This window comes from Anser anser (genome assembly GCF_964211835.1).
Source record: "Anser anser genome assembly, chromosome: 5".
Lineage (NCBI taxonomy): Eukaryota > Metazoa > Chordata > Aves > Anseriformes > Anatidae > Anser > Anser anser.
Window position 1 is genome coordinate 10,962,211 of NC_139725.1, and position 20,463 is coordinate 10,982,673.

Sequence of the window (20,463 nt, forward strand, 5' to 3'; positions counted from 1 at the left end):
GTCACTCATATTTTTCCTGAGAAATTTTTAATAAATTAATTTCTGGGAAGTCTTTGTGGGTAACCATGTATGCAAAAAGATATTTCCTCATTGCATTGTTAGAAAGTTCCTGTAATTTCTGTTTTAGCATTTTCCAATATCTAAAATGTGCTTGTCTACTCACTGCAGGGTGAGTGTTACCCAATTATATATCTAAATATATTTTATTAAAGAAATGTCCCAGAAATAACTAGCAGGACACTTCTGAAATGAACTTCTCAGATTACCTCCAGCAGCACCATGATATTAGGAAAGACTTCGATTATCTTCACAGCAGCCCCAGCTGTGTGCTGCAACTGACTATACATGCTTTCTTTCTCCTATCTCGAATGATTTCTCTTTTTAGCTTGTCTTTTCCCAGGCATTTGCCTGTCCTAGCTGCAGCTTTGTATTTTCCTTTCAAATTGCCATTCAGTCTGGCAAGCAATGTGCTGATTCCTAGCTCAGATTAGATTTACAGCAAACCTTTGTATTGCAATTAACCCAGGTACATGTATCATTACATGGCAAGTGTTGTGAGAATGTGCTTATTCTTAGCCACACCATTTGTAAGAGCACTTCCTTTTATCTTGATTTATCTTGATTTTACCTGTGTTCCCATCTCTCATGTTTCCCTTCCTCAGAATATATCAGCATTTCAATTCAATGGTCAAACAGCACTTGTTTAATGCTGCATATTTATTAGTAGCATATGTATCTGCTGTATATGCATCACCCAGTTTTACAAAATGGATATGACTCCTTATCCTTTCTGCACAACCCACTTTATTTCTGAGGACCGTTACTGGCTATAGCACTAGTGGTTCCAGCTGGAATTCTCCAGCTGGTTTTCTCTGCCCATCTCTATGAATGCCATTGTGCCAGGAAAGTTCTTCCTAACTTTTGCAGCAGAATACTGGAGAAATATTGGAGTCATGTATCTAACCCACAGGGCATAACAGCAAAGGCCCGTGATGGCAGTAGCGATGAGGGGGCGGATGGCGTAGCACGCGGATCAGTGGATGAGCCCACAGCTCCCTCACTGTCTGGCAAACCACATGTTTCTGATTGTGGTCCCACATGACTCTTTAATGCCTCAGAGATTGCTCGCCAGGTGCTGAGCAATCCTGCCACAACCTTGTCATTTTCAGTAGCAGAGTCCCAAAGCTTGACCTCAATTTGGTCCCATGTTTCAGGATCATAAACTGTCTGATTTGTAATAAAGGGAATAAACTAGAAGGTTACTAGGACTTTCTTTGGTTCTAAGGACATATGATTCTCCATAGCACGCAACTGCTTACCTTCAGCCTGTGAGGGGCAGTTGTGTGCACAGGTCCGCTTCTCTCAGTTTCAGCTTCCCCTCAGCTTGGGTACACTTCCTTTCAGCAACTTTCAGTATGAGCTTCCTCTCAGCTTGGGTACACTTTCAGCGACTTTCAGTATGAGCTTCTCTGAGCGGTTCTCTGAGTTCGGCCGAACCTATCTGCATGAGGCAATGTGTCCCTGTTCCTGCCCTGGTCCCTGTTCTGTTCACCTGTCCCTGTTCATTCCTTTTTTGTTTTTGTCCCTGCTCTGTTAGCCTGTCCCTGCTCTTCAGGTGGTCCCTGTTCATTCACCATTTGTGGCGTACCGTTCTTCATGTCCCTGTTCGGGCACCATTTGTGGAAAAAGACCATACGGAGGCCAGGGTTCTGTAAGGATCCATAACTTCTACATCTTTATTGAGGACATAACTTCAACTCCTTTTACTGAGGACAGGCTCCTTTCTTATACTTTTAGCTTTACAGCAGTACTTTTCCACTAACTATTCGTTGGTCAACCAACTTTGCCCAGCAACAGCAAACACCCATCAACTTCCATGTCTTAATGGCTGGAGAACAAGCAGTCCAAGACAGCAAGGCCTGAACTACCCTTCTTTGTTCCTTCTAAACTCTGTACATTCCTCATGGCCTCATCATTAATTGGCCGATGTTATCACCAACCATGGGGCTTGTCGGCCCCCATGGCGATACTCCCACAATTTTCCTTGGATCCTGTTCAGCATACAAAATTACACCTTTAGGAAGAGTGCTAGCAAATACAGTTTAACTAGAATTATTAACAAGTAGATTTGATTTTCTTTATTATTCCAAAATAAAACCAGTATCAGCTGCAGCCATATTACACAGTAACAGAAAGCAAAACTGACTGCAGCAGAAACATTGTCAAAAAGGTTTCATAGGCTAAGTAATGTTTCTGTCCCAGGCCTAATCTCTCCCTGTCACCCGCATATCCACCCAGCCCAGCTGCCCTGAGACTTTCTCTATGCAGCACCAGCAATTGCCCTGACTCTGGTATGAGACCAGTTCAGGACCCTAGCAATGACCTCCAAGTACAGCTCTGGCTCTCGGGAGGCTTCAGGTCTGAAAAATTTGATTTTTTTTTTTTTTTGAGTTGTTACAAGCGTGGAAAATCCTTTTCTGAAACAAAGGAATTAGGGCTTGCAATGGAAATTTGTATCTCCGTTTCAGGAAAATAAAACAGTATCTTTTCTGTCCATCTCAGAGCAGATGTTACCTTCAAACTGAACTTAGGCAATTTAAATGGCTAAACTTTTAATTGATACATGTGTCATAATCATTATTACAAAAGTCACAAAAGTTAATAAATACATTTTAATAGCCTATGGCAATTTCTCATCCTGCACCTGACAGTAGCTAACAGATGCGCCAGGAAACTTCCTTCTGTGTAAAGATTTTTGCTGCAAAGAGCTACTGAGTATGTCCTTTTAGCAGCAATTACCGTTATTTCCCTCATTTTGACAAACCTTATGAGTGTAAAAACTACTGGTTAATGAATTGCAGGTGCAACAGGTTGAGAAAGTTTCTGAGGTTCATTTGGGGGCAGAAGGTAGCTTGTATATATTGATGATATCTTTGGGGGACAAATGGCCAAAATTGCACATAATCGTGCCTTCATCCACTGTTTAATATAATAACAGTATCATCCTCCCCATCAGAGAGCAGCAGCAGTTATAATTTCTGTTTGGTGTCGACCCTTGCCTCCACACAATTAAGTGAGTTGGTCTTAAAAATTACAGTGGAGTTTTACCTCTGCGATTTAACTGGGCAAATTAAGACAGGTCTTTTCAGAAGATAGCTACAATCTAACAGACAGATTTATTCAGGAAAATAATTACAGCCACATGGAGGTGTAAGCTCCCTGGGGCTCTGCAATACTGAATGGTACCGCTGGGTGAGCAGCTGTTCCAAGCCCCACCACAGCTTACTTTGCTACACAGTCCCCACAAACACAGTGGACATTCATCAGTATGAAGTTGGTAATTTCTGATGAAGCAAAACATAAAGCATGGAGCAACCTGGTATAATTTCAGTCAATGACCCTGGGAACATCATGCAAGGATGCCCAGTACTGTTTGCTGTAGTGTTTGATGTAGTCCTTTAATATTCCATAGACATGACATTCTTCACTGAAGTTGATACAACAAGTAGGCTGAAATGTTTTCTGTCAGAAACGTCAAGGACATGAATTTTAATTTCAAATTAAAATTGAGGTTTTACAGCAACAGCCTTCCCAGTGAGGGCCAGAACCAGAATAGACCACAATCAGGTTCAAGTCTAAACTCCAGAGTAAACTCTTGGCCCCACCAGACCACAGACCTAACATTGCAGAATTTATATGTTCTACTTCTTAGGCAAAAGAAGGATTATGAATTATAAGACACAAGCATCAAAAGGTTATCATCATAAAAAAAAAAAAAAGAGAGAGACAGAGAGAAAAAGGAAAAGAGTGAAAACAGACACGTCACCTTTAAAGCTGCAAATGACAATCAATTCATAATATTCATAATATATACCGCAGATTAAAATGGTTACCATATGTAATGTCTGAGTTTTGACTCAGGAGTTGTATTCAATACAGTGTCTGAGGCAATCCAAAAAAATTTAAGACCTACATAAATCTTTTGAAAAGCTTCTGAGCTGGCAGCAGCATTTCAGATCTCATCAGACTGAATAAAATAATACTACAATCACCATGCTATCAAGAATTTTCCAGTAGCATTTTAAATCGAATAGAATACCTATTACACTGTTTCAGTGATTTTTTTTTATGGTTGATGTTTTTAAAAAATCACACGTGCCCATACGCACCCACAATACCTTAGTAAAGAGCAAGAAAATCCATTTTTCTGGCACTTCCAGCATGAGGTGATGAGGCATGAGGTTTGCCACTCCACAGCAGCGAGGGGTGAGTGTGCCCCCAACAAAGCCTGCAGAAGAGTGGGGTTCCCAGCCCCGCTGAGTTCCTCGTGTAGTGACAGAAAGGTGGCTGGGGAGGCCGCATGCCAGCGCCTTTGGGACACTGTAGGCATACAAAGAGCAAGAGTGGCCAACAGGCTGTCCGTAACCCAAACAGCATACATTTTCCCTGAGGGTACCTGCCATGAAGTCCGTGGAAGTTCTTTTTCTAGCGTTTTGACATTTTAAACACGTGAGGGATTAGGATGTACATCGATATGAAAAGGCAAAGAATCCTACTCCTTTGTCTTGTGAAATACAGAAGTGAACAGAACTAAAAAAAAAATAATGTAATCTTCACAAAACAAAATATTTTATGATCCACAAAATCAGAGCTTTAGGGTTTTAGTTACTTTTGCTTTGTTTTTCCTCCTGTTTGTTATTCATGACACACAAACAAACACCATAAGGGGCCAATGGTCCAAGAGAAGGAATTAAAGGCTAAAGTTCCTCTTTGTGTTTTTTTTTAATGCAAATTGCTTCTCTTGGTCATTTCATTGATGTCTAATTTTTCATCTGTCAAGCATGATCTCACTTTAACACTGTTACATTTTTAATTAAACTCTTTGGTTTTCATGGATGAAATGTTTAATCAATTATTTTAAATCATGTCTTTGCCACAACTGAAATATCGTCCATAAACAGGCACAGGTTTATTTATCGTTAGAAAGTTTTGCAGGCACTCTGTACTAAAGAAACGCTCTGTCTAGCAAGATTCCTGATGATGTTTCATGTTTTCTGAATATTTTAAAAGCACTCTGTATTTCTAAATAGAAAATACATACAGAATTACTATTATTTTTTTCCTTTATGAGTTTATTATCTTTACAGGTTTTCCCACTCACAGCCAAAATATATATTCAAATAAAGAATATTTCCAGGATTATTTTTGTGAGTGTGCATTCAGAGAAGGCAGCAGAGAGTTGCCTTCTGTTATTAAGCTCTGTTATCACTGTTAATCAAGAAAATCTGATCTTCCCAACACAGGGACACCCTAGAGCAAGGCTGCCCACCATGCAGCCTACCTTGGGCTGAAGAGTAGTTAGGGAGCTGCTACAACACCCAGCGTTTCCATGAATTGTAACACTTTCACAGTTTGAGAATGGCAGACTACTCCTTTTAAAAGGAAACCCCTTTTTGCTCCTTATGACTGCATGGGTGGTCTTACTAATATGCAGGAAATACATTTCTCATAATTTAGCTGTTTCACCATGAAAGCTGGGGCCTGATGTCTGGTTGCATTCCCCAGCAAGTGAAGCATAGTTTCTCGAGCAACTTGCCCTAGCAAATTTATTTGTTTATGCAAGTGGGCTTGTAGCCCTTCAAAGGGATATTCCAGTGATTGTTATCCAGCACTGCTTCTCTGCAATCAAAAGTAGTGCTGCACATATAGAATTACAATTTCAAGGTGAGAAAGAGCAGGTTGTAGACCTTAAGTCGCAACCCTCCTAGAAAATGAGCAAAGAAACAGAAAAATAGGAAGCAATAGAACCTAGTGAGAACACAGGAAGACCCAGCTGGGAAGGCAGTGCTTTTCAACATTACCTGGGGTGCACCGGTCTGGTTTTTATGCAGCAAGATTGTTCAAGAAACGGATCGCAAAAAGCTTTTTGAGGGGTTATTTTCCCTTGTCTTATTCTGCTCATTTCCTCTAGGCCTTTCTGGTTGTTTCTTGGGAGACAGTGTGCATGAGATGAACATTTTCCAAGCCTGCAACAGCTCTGCCAGTGCACCTCCATGCTTCCCTATGTAAACCTTCCCCATCACACTCCCATACCCAGCCTCTACAGTGAACAAAGCACCAGCAATGCTGATGTGGATGCAGATACAGGGGCTGGCATTCCGACTCTGGCTTATTCATCTGTGTCCCAATTAGTGCTTGCACCTGTGCCACCTGCTGATGAGGTTTCCACAGCAGACACTGCTTCCCCCACCGTGAAAACCCCCACTTGCAAGCCTGACTGCACCAGGGAGAGGCAACAACAACCACTGCCCTCTGACCGGCTGGCCTTCAGGACTTGACCAGGAGCAAGTGTAACATGTGCTTCTTCTTCATTAATTCCAGTTAATTCAATCACACAGCTTCAACTGAAAATATGTATAATTCAGGCAGGAAAGGTGTGCTCTGCACATCCACATCACCAAGATCTTGGTCAGGCAAAAATAATTCCAGATCAAATTAAGTCTGCTGCTGCTTCTGGGGACGCAGCACAGCGTTCAAGCCTGCCACGCTGCCCATAAAAATGTATTAGTATGCATTTCAGAAAGCTCAGCTTCCACATATAATCTGCTTGAAACTGGAAGGAATTCAATCGGTTGAGGAGGTGGCTTTCCAGTCCGCACTCACCACAGTGCAACTGTAGTACTTGCCCACGAGCAGTTGTTCATCTCTATCATCAGCAAGAACTGATCTTGTACTGTTCAGTAATGGGAGTCTGATCCCAGTGATGGATTTTGATCAAGGTTTGTAGGAATTTAAGCTGCATTTAATTATCACCAGAGGGTTTTTTCACACAGCTCCTTATAATATTCACTGGCTAAACCACCCTTTTTGCCTGTGGGGTTATCATTTTCCTCCAGAACTTTTTTCCTCCATTGTCTTCTGGGAATCATTCTCATCCCAAGACCACTGAATTTCCTCTGGCTTTGAAGTATAGCTTAGCATAAAACCAAAATGAGAATCGTATTTCACTCCTATAAAAGTTCGTTCATCAGCAGGCAGCGGAAGAACTGTGAGAATCTCAGCTGCTTAAAGCAGTCCTTGGCTTTATTGGGGACATGCTGTTGTCTACCGCTGGAACATCGAAAATCATACCTGTCAGCAGCCTGAAAGACATGTGTAGCATGAAATAACTATAAAAGCCATTAAGATGTCTTATTTTTTATGAGAAATCATGAAAATCAATGTGCTGACAAATCTAGAAAATGTCATAAATAACAATGCAAATAAACGTCACGCAGTTCAAAGCACAATCTTATGCCCATGAAGCCTGCAGTTTCTAGCCAGCATCCAAATCCTCATTCACTTCAGCTCCCAAATCCGCCTTTCTCCCCTTCTATGGATTTTGAGGCCGTAAGCAGCTGCAGAGACTGTCCAGCCTCACTTCCTGAAGAACACAAACATCTTTGCTTCAAACAGCAAAGTAATGGTTACTGACATGGCATTTCAGGTGAATTTAAGTTAACAAAAACATTTTTTTTTCTCAGTCCTGTCTTTCAGGCTTTTACACTACCAGAGATTACTCCAAATTCTCCAGATTTAGGCTTTTCAAGCTTCCAGCTGGAACTGAATCCACCCAGAGAAAATGTGTATTTCTATATCATCTAATCTATCTGGAGAAAATATTAGTCTACATGCCTATTTCCAAATAAGAATCATCATCCTTCTTCTAGGTTTTCTTATGAATAAAATAAAAAGGCACAATTGGATCCCTTTAAAACATGATATGCAAGATGATTCAGTTTTTGCACCCACCTAGAAAGGGCAAATCCAACAGTCTTCTTAGACCGCCCTTCTTGCCCCACTCCAACCCTTCAAAAAAGAGGAACTCAAAGAGTTGGCCTCCTGAACTTTCACCAAGACATCTTTCTGATGCCTGAGACATTACTTCTCCTATACCATGTACTTTACCCTTATGCAAGTTTTCCAGAGTTTACATTACGGACAATACCCAGCACATGAAAACATAAAGAAGGCTTCCTCAAAAATATTAATAATTGTAAACTAATGAAGATTTTAAGTATACAAATATAAAAAATGCTTCATATTTTTGAAAAATTAAGATAGGTTTGTCAAACTTCTATCCTACACCAAAATGGCCAGAAGTCTCCTTACTAAACTCGAGCTAGTCACAAACTGACCTTGCACATCGGTGCGATGGGCTGCTGGCTTGCTTGGGAAATGCAGCACCTGCAGCCTCCTGAAATTTTTTTAAAATATATTTATTTTTATAAAATATTTCATTTTTATTATTTATTTAGGAAATTGAAGTTTCCTTCAAACAAAAGAAATTTTGTGATAATGTGGCTGGGAGTCAAAATTCCTAAATCCTCATTAAAACCCACTAATAATCACTATTATTCTAAATTCATAACAGTGAAAAATCTGAAAACCTTTAAGTCAAATTATTTTCAAGACATTAGTTTTTTACTGCTCCCTTTACAGAAACCTTTTGATGCTGTTTGGTACTTCTGACTGTGTAAACATTTCTCTCATGATGACAGTTACCTGCAATTATCCTTAATCACACATTTTTACTTTGTCAAAGTGCAAATAATGTTCATTACTTACGTTTTCCAAGCCCTACAGTTTAATGCACATCCTCATTTATACGGTTATAAACATGTTTGTGAACTGTAGCTTTGATTCCTACAGTTAATAGGCTGTATAATGCAAAAATATAAAGGTCACGCTGACCTACAAAAAATCTTCAGCTTAATTTGAAAGCTTTCTTGACTGTCAGAAAGCAAATGCTGTAGCACCTTAAGATCCTAAAGCTTAGGGTTCAAGTAAAACGTAACAAAAGCAAGACCTTTGGCAGGATAAAAACACATGTTCAAAACCAGAAAATAAACAGAAATAATATAGCTTAATATTTGAAATGTTGATTTTAAGCCAGGATTTTGATCCTGACCTAATGTATTTTCCCTGTCTTTATCTTCTTGTAATGTGAAATGAACAACTGGAACAAACATGTAAGAGCCGAAAGCATAACAGCTTTATGTAAATGCTTTGTAGTTCAGTGTCTGAGGAAATGGCTATGGCATTTTATATCCTGCTTCTTTTAAGTAGAAAAAAAATGTAACATATGGTACGGACTTTTTTTTTCCACTGTTCAGTTTGCAAACAAAAATAATTAAGAAAATAATGAAGGTAATAAAGCACAAATTCAGACTCGGAAAAAAAAACATTTTGTTTCAGTCAGCATTTTTCAAGGACAAGACGACGATGTTTCCACTTTTGCAGCAGCTTGATTTATACAGCCATTGGGCTGTTGCACCAAAATTGCAGCGCAGCTTGTCACTCACTTGATTCTTCTTTTAGACCTGGCACTAAGTAAAATTCTCTCCTACCCTCTTGCTTTGATGTTTGATGGCATGCAAGATAACTGATACAGTTTTAAGGAAAACAAAAACAAAAAAGAAAAAAAAAAGTGCATTTTAAGGAGTTTGCTTGAGGTGTTTATTTAACTGGTAGAGAAGGGGAGGAAGTGTTTCTTTTCTGTTTGCCCGGCAGTGCCTTCAGAAAGATGACACTGATGAAATGGTACTGTCACTCCACAGTACTCAAAGTCACATTTTTGCTTTTGTGCAAGCATTTCAGAATTCAAATCCCATAAGTAAGGAGTGCAATATCAATAATCCCCTTTCCTTTCCCCTTCTCATAAGAGATGAGCAGATCAGATCAGAGAGGCAGTGCTTTCACAGCGCCAATTAGTCCTCCTAAGTCTCTTACACTGCCTCTGCAGCTTTCTGGAAAGATAGCCCTGAAGCATCTGTTTTCTTTTATTATATTTTGCTTATTTTTAGGCTCCATTCCTTTGTCTATTCCTGTTGGCAGGATTGTTTCACTAATCTAAGTGGGAAGGAATGAGCAGTTGCACTACTTATCTCAAGCAGTAAGAGCTGCAGTACCCCAAGTGATGGTGAGGCCACTAAAACACAGACACAGATCTTCAGTCATTCTCTGCACACTGCTCATCAGCTCACAAGCTGTGCCACAGGGGACCCACAGAAACCCAGCTCCATGTCTCTTTAGGGTCACTCTGTACAGGGAACTTGCCCAAAACACTAAGTGTAATAACGCAGCGGCCTCACGTTCTTGCTGTCTCTAACCCACACTACAGTCTGCTGTGCCCCATCCTTAGGATGGAGAGGAGCCAGAGGAGCTTTTAGGCTGTTCAAATTTGTGCCAGCAGCTGAAAAGTTCCTAGATAGCCTAAGGAAATTGCAAATAGAAAATTTTGTTTTGTTTTTTGTTTTGTTTTTCCCTTTTGTCATGTCTTATGCTTCAAATTTCACCTACCTGACCTGAAGATTGCATAGGCTGTCAAGGAGAGCATCCCATCATCAGCTAACTTTACTGGCATCTCCCACCATGCCATCCAAACTCCTTCAAACAACTCTGTTCATTCCTGTCAATAAAGACCACTGTTAGAAAATTCTTGCTTAACATTGTCGGGTATGTTACTATTTCTGCTAAATATATGGCAAACACCTGAGCAGCTTTGCTAGACCACAGCATGGCAACTGTATATAGAAGATGATATTTCCAGTGATTTTTTTTTTTTTCTGTTTGTCTTTGTCATCAGTACATTTCTGTCCCCTTGGAAAAGACCAGTCTCCTTTAGAAGTTATTCCCTTACATGAAGGGATATTCTTGGCACATGTATCAAAAGTTTCACATGACATATTCTAGATGTAAACCTCTGTTATCCAAATGAAGAATGACTTTTTGTCGATATCTTGCTGCTTCTACGGCTGCTTATATCACACCATTTACAATGACACGGGTTTTACGGAAGCAAAGCTTTGGCAAGGAGGCCTGTACTCACACCAACACACTGAGGGTCAATTACTTACCACTGCACAGTCTTGCCCCACCATCCATTTCCCTCTCTGATAGAGAAAAGTATTTCATTTTTATTGGTGTTATTGCTTTGCTCTTTTGATATTAAAAATATTAAATTAAAAATATTAAATATAAGTTTTACATATATTAAAAAAACCACACAAATCTTACTCCAAGCGATGCTTCAACCCATAAAAGAAGAAATGCCATGAAGACCACGAGCATTTCAATGTCCTACAGAGCTCATGTTAAAATAATTTATATGCCACACCAATGAGAAATATCAAATTTTGAAGTAAATCAAAATAAATATATCTTGTGTTATTGTTTAGGAACTCCAGAGTGGGAGTCACAACTTTGCTTTTGTTCTGGAGTCACAGCGAAGTTTGTATGTCAAAAGGTTTAAAATTAAATAATAATAATAAGATGATAGTAAATTAATATAAACAAACAGGTGGGAACAAGAACAAGAGAATAAAATATTTTAATCAGAAGTGCTCACTGTTGATCCAAGAAAACTTTTCATGGTGACAGCCTCTCTTAAATAAATGTATTTCTACCTTGAAATTTTTAACATAATTCTACATAAAAGAGAAAGGGAAAGCTTTATTTTTCTCCTTCCTACTGTCTAAAAGCCATCTGCAATCAGTTACTAAATATAACTCTAAGAGGAGCAATTAGACCCCATGTGGACTCACGTAAGTGTATAGAAAAGGTAACACAGTCGTGAAATTGCACGTATTTACCTCTAATCAAAACTTTCTGGCTTGATTCCCAGAAACGGATTTAGCATCACAAAAGGCTGTTAGCATGTCTTGAAAACATATTGTAATTTGTCTTTGTTCCCTTAGATAAGGATATAATTCTAGGGAAGAAGCTCGGTAAATGGAGAAATGGGCTAAGCATAACACTAATAACTTGCGTTCAGATTGGCGGAATCCAGAGTGGCATAACATAAAAATGCAAATTGAAAAAAGCAAAAAGCTGCAGTGTTTCCTCAAACACAACTCAGTGCTCACATTTGTAGACAGATATACTCCAGTAAATCTACCATCTTGATTTTATAGCACCTGCTGCATCAGCACCTGACTACTAATAGAATTAAAATACTCTCTCCATTTCAAACAAGATTGCATGAGAGGCATATGTCTTTGCCAAAATAATGAAGAGTTACTGATCTGTTGCAATATAGCTATATCCAGAGCCACTGAACCCTCAAAGTATGCTTCTGATACACATTGTCAAGGAGCTCCACATACATTAATGTATGTGCAATGAGACCACAGTGATTTTTGACATCAAATCACTTACATTTTTCCCTGAAGTGAATGGTAACTTTTCATGCGTCAATTTTAAACCTGCCAAAAATCTTTTGCATGAAAAATTAAACAGAATACATAACTTTAAAATGGAGACATACCATTTATTATTGATGACATCTGTGAAGACTGAAATCTTGTGCATTTCTCCATTAATAACTATTACTCATGCCAATACACGACAGAAAAAGATTGCAAAGGCCTTAGTCCCTCTTTCAGTCCAGAAGATGCTGAGCACTTCTGAAATCAAACCACTCATTTCAGCAACTAGTACATGGATTTATACCCTTAGTGCTGCACTTAGCTGGGAAATACTATACTTTCTTTCATATGAAATTCAAAACATTTTACAAAGCTATTGAAAAAGTTCCCACAACCTCAAAAACCTAATCTAGAAAGCAGAGTTGAAGTTTCTCAAGAACAGATATAATGCACCTAATTTTGAAAATACAGGAGGAAAACCTGTGCTTTTTAGATCTCCTCTTATGTTTCCCCCTCCCCTCATCAGAATTTAAATCCTATTCAGGACTCCACTTTAAATTTGGAATTTATACATAACAGCATATGGTAATATCTCTCACTGCTATACTTGATGAAAACTAAAGCTGAATGCAATCTTTCACTGGAGTATTCAGATTCAGGTCTGCAGCATTTTCAAATTTGTTTGGGGTTTAACTCAATTGACTGAATATGAAGAATAAACTATAATCCCTTCAAGACACCGCATTTTCAGCACTTCAGCATTTTCATGATGAAACTTTTCCAATCAGGTTTCCGCCTATGAAAATCAATGCTGTTTGAAATATCCAAATAGAATAAAATAAATTATTTTGGAGTAAAACAGAAGATTTCCCTGAACTAGCAGCCTTTTTCTGTGAAAACATAAGGAAAAATAATTTTCAGAATATTTTTTGTGTTCATTCCAAAACTCATTTCCCCCATTCTTTTTCCTGAAATCAAGCAAATTATTCCTATAGTTGTAAATATATCCTGAGGTTTTGGAAACCAACAATACAATATTTATATAATCTTTGTTAGCCTTTTTTTCCCCTTAACAAATGTGCTCCTTTCATCACTGTTGGAAAGAAAAAGAGAAATGACTGTCAACAGCTACAGTCATCGAGTATAACATGGAAAAAAGACTGAAAGCACGGATGTGGTGGCTGATCCCAGCCAGCTGTATTAGCTAGCTTGCTAGTACAAGGTAGACAAGTTGCTTTGTGCAGGTTTCTAAGCAAAACAAACAAACAAATAAATCTATAGCTTCAACATCTGCAAAATCCTGATGAACACGCAGTACACTTACTACAGAGATACACAAAACTGCTAAGTATATGCTGATATCTCCCATCAACCCCTTAATATCAGTATATTTGATTTTCCCTGTTACCATCAAAAATTCTATAGAGATATACCCTTGTTTTTTGTTTTTTTTTTTTGTTTTGTTTTTTTTTTACATCCCAAGGTTATTTTATCTTGGAAGTTCAACTTTGAGGAATAACATTCTACATGACAGTGTAGCAGATGGGGCATCACTTGTGGATCTGTCATCATTTCATGCAAGTCTCTATTGCCTTCGTTATGACAGAGAATTAAAATCAAATCTGAAACCTGCCATATTTTTTTTTCCGATGGGCCTTTCTTCCAAAAAAAAAAAAAAAACAACCAGGCAAGAGAATTGTCCAGTGAACTTGCACTGTATATTTGTTAAAAAACGCATTCCTGGGACAATACACTTAAATACTTGCTTCAACCCAGCAAAATGAAGAAAAGCAAATTTGCAGGTGACAGACAGAGCCATGGGCTATTACATTTTGTAACTCTGCCAAATAGTCTAATGCAGCTTCATTAAGCTATGTGTAATTGCGAACTTGCCGGGTAAAATCTAAATTCAGAATCTCAGTTTCAAAATTGATTTTGCATATGCCAAGAAATCTTGAAATTATGCACAACTGGAAGGAGTTAACAAATCAACCAACACTTGGCATTTTTTATCTAGTAAGTTTTGAGAACTCGTTACAATTTTTCACAAAATAATATTTCGTGAATGCTTAAAATGGCAATAAAAACTCTGAACAGTGTCGTTACAAGGGGCAATCATGAAGTAAATTGAATTGGCCAACGAGTAATGGTTTCATCATTTATGAAACCATCATCCCATTTATACTCTTGGATTTCCTCTCCATTTCCCATACTAATGCAGATGCACCTGAAATTCCCTGAAAATAGTTTTAAATCCCCTTTTTCCTGATGGGGTATCACAGAGCAGCAGTTGGGAGGACAACTTCAGCCACTCGCTGAGGAGCGGGATTGTGTCCCAACACACCAGGACCTCCTAGGTGATCAGGACCTCTCTTAGAAGCTCTCATGTCTCATTATACATATATATATATATACACACTTTTAGTTATTGTCTGCACACAATCACAGCTGGCTGTGATACAGGTTACACACCCTGCTCTCAATCCCCACATGCACTCGTGGCATGGCTTCATGCCACCAGGTTCAGCTGGCACCTGGTTTCTGCATCCACCTGTTCTTCAGATGTCACCAGGACAGTAGCCTCCCCAGCTATTCAGTCCTTCAGAAACTTTCACATTACTTATTTTTCATCTTTTCAGCCTGCTGTTTTCAAAGGAATTATTTCTGCATCCAGACCTATAGGTACACATAGACACCACTCACACAAACTCACACAGAAGCGGCCTTTCTAACAGCATTCCATTTCTAGAGTTCTGGGCACCAAAAATTTTCATCATATTCAAAATTAAAAACGACAACAAGAAAACCCATTCTCATCTATTAAAAACAAGAATCCAAAAAAATAAGTGAAGAGTGCCTTAAAGATCTTTCATTAACTGGATTATTTTTTTTCCTCCCTCCTCCTAAACATTCAGTCACATAAACTCTTCAAAAACATTAATTTTCTCTCCACCTGAACCATATTACTTGATAAGATCACAAACCCTTACTGTAAGTCTGAAGTTGATGAAGATTACTGGAGCTTTCCCTGTCGTACAGATAAACTGGATATTTTAAAATCCTTTAAAATCTCAGAATGAAAGAGTATCAAATATGGAAATGTTTTCCATATGTGGCAATCAGAATAATTCATTTCAATAGTCTTGTAGCTTTCAGTCTGCTTTTACTTGCATATCTTACATATCTTTATTCTTCATATGAAGAAAAACAGCAGTTTTGTCTCAAAAATTTCCAGTCTAAATGATACAAGTATTAAATATATGTTCAATTAATATTTTAAAAATAACAATAATTGAAACCAGATCTTCCCTGATAAAATTTTCCTTTTCAGCAAGTTGCAACTTTAGATAAAAAGTTCCAGCCAGAAGCTGCTGCCCAGTTCAATTCAGCGGTACTGAGTCCCTGACTCCCCCATAAAAGAAAGTGCCTAATTATCACAGCTCAGTCTGCCGCAAGGCAGTTTCCAAGCACCCCAAGTTCCTTGAAGCTTTAAATAGCAAGAACATGCAAGAACTGAGCACTGGAGCACAAAGTGCATTGAAAAGCCCTCTTCAAAAGCAGCCCAGAAATTAATTTGCCTCAAACCAGTGGCTTCTGTCACAAGCAAGGTCCTCTAGAGTCAGAGGAAAGACAGCTGTGTTTGATTCTCTTCTATAGAGGTCCACAGCTTTTATGATGCTTACTTTATAGCTTATCAAAAATAAATTCATCTAACACTTTCTGAGGAGCTGTAACGTGGATGCTCTCTTGTTCCCGAACATTTCGGTTCATCTGCTAATTAGATCACAAAGGCAATTTTGCCAAGGTAAGGAGAGATGGACAAGCTGCAAAACCATTTACCATTTCATGCCTGATGATTCTGGAAATCTATAAAAATAGCTTCATACTGTGAAGCAAAACTGCATTTCTGCTTTTATAGCTCACAGTTGCAACTGTCACTGCTAAAGCCCCATCCTTCTCCCACCTCAAGTCCGTTGAAGCTTGGTCATCGATGTCAGCTGGAAGGGATTCAGACGTAACTTGGAAATGCCACACTGCGTGTGGGAAGAAAGGGGCAGGCACTGGCAGCCTTCCTCTGTCAGTTCTCACTTGTGGCATGAGCATGGAAAATTCCTCGCTTCTGAAACTCCGTCAGCCTCTCTCTACCTCTAGTCCACCTGATGTGAAAGCAAGCAAAATCAATTCTTAGGTATACATTTAGATTTTTGTAAGGGAATTGAGGCTTATTTCTAAAACTTATTAAAAACATTTTTAATATGGATTGTTTTTTTATGTTAAGTACAGCAGATGAGTTTCTGGTGATACACAGAGATGATCTAATAGAGGCGTTTATAGGCAGGCTTCTTCTTGTTGTTGTTAAACAGGTATTAGGCATATGAAAACTGATGGACTCTTCAGTACATCACTGAAGTGTTTATGAAGCACTACAGTCTAACATCTGAAAACCCCTAATTTCTGTTTTTATATACTCTTGTTGTCTTCTCTCCAGCAGAATTCACTGGTTAAAAATTTGACAAATACATGACATACTTCCTTATACATCTTCAACTTCAGCTTCTAACCATCAGTGCCACCATCCTTGGAGCTCCCAAGAGAACCTCCTCTACCACTGTCATACTTCGCACTGCATTCCCTGTGGTAATATTACCACTTCTTGGAGCATCACCCAGCTCACAGGAATCCCACACCATTGATGCTCAGAGACATCGTCATCTGCAGGGCACAAAGAAGTCCGACATGATTGTCGTTCCATAGGATGAACACAAGTGTAGTTTCCGCAGAGCTGCACAGCAGGCCAGAGATAAAGGCAGGAATAAAACTCTCACCTTTTATCTTAAGCCACTTTCCTGTTTGACGTACCTGGAAACAAAAGACAAATTGAGATTTAGGGCAACTGTGAAATATGCACCTGAGAATACACGCATAGAGACTGACCTCCAGCCAAGGATCTGTCAGAAGACTATTTCTTTGGTCTGCCTATTAACTTCTTCTCTAGATGACTTTCTCAAACCAGAGCAGAGGAGAAAATAATGTATATATAGACACAGCTGCTTCATACTGCAGGATTTTCTTTTAATCTTGGAAATCCATAATGCCTCTTCCTTATGAACCTTCCTGGCTGCATTGCTCTGCCTCATGAATAAATACTCAAAGCAGCTAAGGATCAATCAGTCTGTTAGTATCCTTTTTAGTATCTTAAAGTACCCTTCCAATTGACAGGTGTCCAAGGGTCCAACTGACCCTTCCAACGCTTAATTTCACTAGCATGCTTATCAAAGCACCTAGTCAATACTTGGACTGGTAAAAACTATTTTGGAAGTTTTCTGGTTAGTGCCTTCTTTGGGTTTGCTCCAGTGTTTTTACCATTCCATTTCCCTGATCAACAAGTAATTTCCTTACCATAGGAACCATCTCTTTCCGGTGGTGATGGGAATCAATACAAGTGTATTTCGTTTGGGAAAGGCGCCATTTTGACTTGCTCTGATACGAGGCATCTCAAGCACAGCAGGTAGTGCAGGTGGCTTCAGGAGTTTAGTGTCACTTCAGGGTGGGACAATAGCAAACTTATCCCTAAAGATGGTTAATGGCCAAGCCCATGTAATTTTACTGTCTGTGCATCACAGTTGCTGAGCAACCTCCCCACTAAGCAGCCCAAAATATATTTGAACCAATCAACTTCAACTGAAATGAGTGAAGTAGTAAACTGCTAGGACATTATTATTGATCGCTAATTAAAATAGACTACATGGAAAATAGCACTCGATAAGGCTATTAAATTGAGAAAGAGAAACTAAAACCCAGACCTTCAAAGGCATTTAAATGCTCTGCTCTCAGGTGAAGTTTCCCTCTTCTCATAAGGCACCATGCAGAAATAAAAAACCAACTTAATTATCTTTTGTGGTAAACGCATTGTTACCCTATTATTCACATGACCCAGTAAGTGGAGGCAAATTCCCAAGGTTGTGAACCTGTACTGACATTAGCTCTGATTTTGACAACCTACTCTCATTCATGAAATTACGCCCATGCTTCTTTCTGTGCATAACCAGATCCCAGCTGTGTGTTTGTGTTTCTTTTTTTTGTTTTTTAAACTACAACTTATTCAAACATGTTCTTTGAGCACAAAATATTTCATTTCTCTTATCTGATGGAAAAACAAATAAAAAAAAACTGTAATATTTGCATCCTTTTCCACAGAAGGCTTATATTTTTTCCTACACAGTTCTCTACCCTTGGTTGGGATTGCACTGCTTTACTGAACAGATATCTTTGTTCCTACAGATCCGAGTGTAGTCAGCAAGTGTAGATATTAATAACTACCCTGCTCCCCTATAATTTGCCTGGACAATAAGCAGTAATTTTCTAGTGCTTGGGCTAAAATGTCGTTGTGTATATGTACGTGTAGACATACACACAAAATAGATTAACGTAAGTAACAGCGCCACACACACACACACACCCCCCCCCAAACACAGAAAACAACATTATCGGTCCCCTCATCACATAATGCAGTGCCTTATATAACCTTTAAACATCTTACAGTATGTGGTTTAATTTTTTTCTTCCTCTAAATGCATCACCAGGCACTGAAAGGAGAATTATTACCAATGAAAGCAGGTTTGAGTTCTGCTCTCTCTCCCAGCATCTTTCACCAGTGAAAAACTGTGTCATCATTTGACGCCTCTGTCATGGCTCTACCCCCAGCATGTCCCCTCGGCACTATGGTATGGGATTTTTCAATGCCCAGGACAAAGCCTTGACTTGAGCTGATTTTGTGTTCAACTTGCCCTCCAGTCCCCGCACCGCCCTGCCCCTTTGCTTTAGTCCTCACCCCATTCCCAGCAGTTCAGCAGTGTTTCCCATGGGTGCTGTGACAATAGTTCTGTAATCCCCTTTCTACAGGTTACAGACACAGGAGAGTGTGCCTGTACTGGCCAGACATAGCCAAGAAGGTATTGTGAAGAAGACACTTAGAACCCCTCTGCAGCCTAAAGCGCTGTATATCAATAGAACAAGCTCCTTTTGCTACGAAAGACCCCCAGATAATAACATTGCCATTTACAATACAGCTTACAGCAATGCAGCTTGCATCCTTTCCTTGCATTGACTCAAGATGTTCATGCTGTGCCCCCGAGTGACATGCAAAGCAATGCTCACGCTCCTCTAGCCAAGAGCACCCGTACCTCTCATTGCAGAAGCCTGGGCACAGTGAGATGGGGCTGCTCTCCAGGGTGACCTGCAGCACCGTGGGGTCCAAGAAGCAGAATCCTAGTGGGGAGCACAAAGGAGAGAGCAGCTTTTGTCGCTCTAGTTAGTCTTGACAGCAGAAATACTAAACCAGGATACTCAGAACTGGGCAACATAATTCAGATTTAGTCATTTCAATGAAAAGGATATTAACTGGCAGAGATGCTAAGCAGCACAGCACCACATCTCTCTAAGCTCTTTTGTAGTTTACTACCAAAGTGAGCTGACTGCCTCCACTGCTTGAATCCTCTCTGATCTGGTCCTCACAGAAAAATCTCATTGCATCTTGTCTGAGAAGCGCTTGCACAAGGATAACAAAGAACCTTTGCTGAGATATTTCATGATTCCCTAAGTTCTGTATTCCCATTAGCTGCTGTGCTTTAGCTCAGCTGGGGAAACCTTTTCAAACTTTTTGTATTTTGTCATCTTGAACAACAAAATAAACAGATCGGTGACCCACATGCTTCTTCCAAACAAGATACAGTGTGGGCTGCAGTAAAAGCTTCCACAATAATAACTCCTTCACTCTGAAAGTAATTGTGAAAAAAGCACAGGAAGCCTGGACTTGCAAAGAAAATGTGAAATGTGGGAAGAATCACACACAATCTATTGCAGCAAGTTGGACCTTTACAAATAGCCTGGAAATGTAAGATCTGTAAATAAATCTGCCTGGCCAGATAAGAGCAGACTATCAGCATCAACCCTATTCCACAATATCTTCTGCACAGCAAAGGTCAACTCCTGTTTCCAGATTTCACTGCTTTTGTTACCTGGAATGGAAGAAACCAAAATGCTCTAAGGCTTCTTGCTACCATCTGTCAATTTAAGAAAGAGAACACTAGGATGTGACAAAAAGGCTGCATGAGCACGGTCCGGATGCTTTGGGAATTGGGGAAACCTGTTTATCCAATTGCTGCCAAAGATTGTTAACATATTCTGTGGGCCTTTGAGTAGTCTTATTGGTCACTTGTGTAAATGTAAAGAATATAAGTAGTGGCTTAGTGACACCCTTCGCTAATAGAAGAGC

General features: G+C 39.3%; 1 protein-coding gene across 2 annotated transcripts in view; it reads right to left on the reverse strand.

The window, feature by feature from the left end:
- Positions 1–16,345, reverse strand: part of LUZP2 (leucine zipper protein 2) — a 344,690-nt gene extending 328,345 nt beyond the window's left edge. The window contains exons 1-2 of one of the 2 annotated variants that reach the window (XM_083838037.1): positions 16,153–16,345; positions 10,342–10,450 (exon numbers count right to left, since the gene is read on the reverse strand). The gene's annotated coding sequence lies outside the window, so the exon portion shown is untranslated. The remainder of the gene's footprint in view (positions 1–10,341; positions 10,451–16,152) is intronic. The other variant, XM_083838041.1, reaches the window with a different exon arrangement.
- Positions 16,346–20,463: the final 4,118 nt, after the last annotated feature.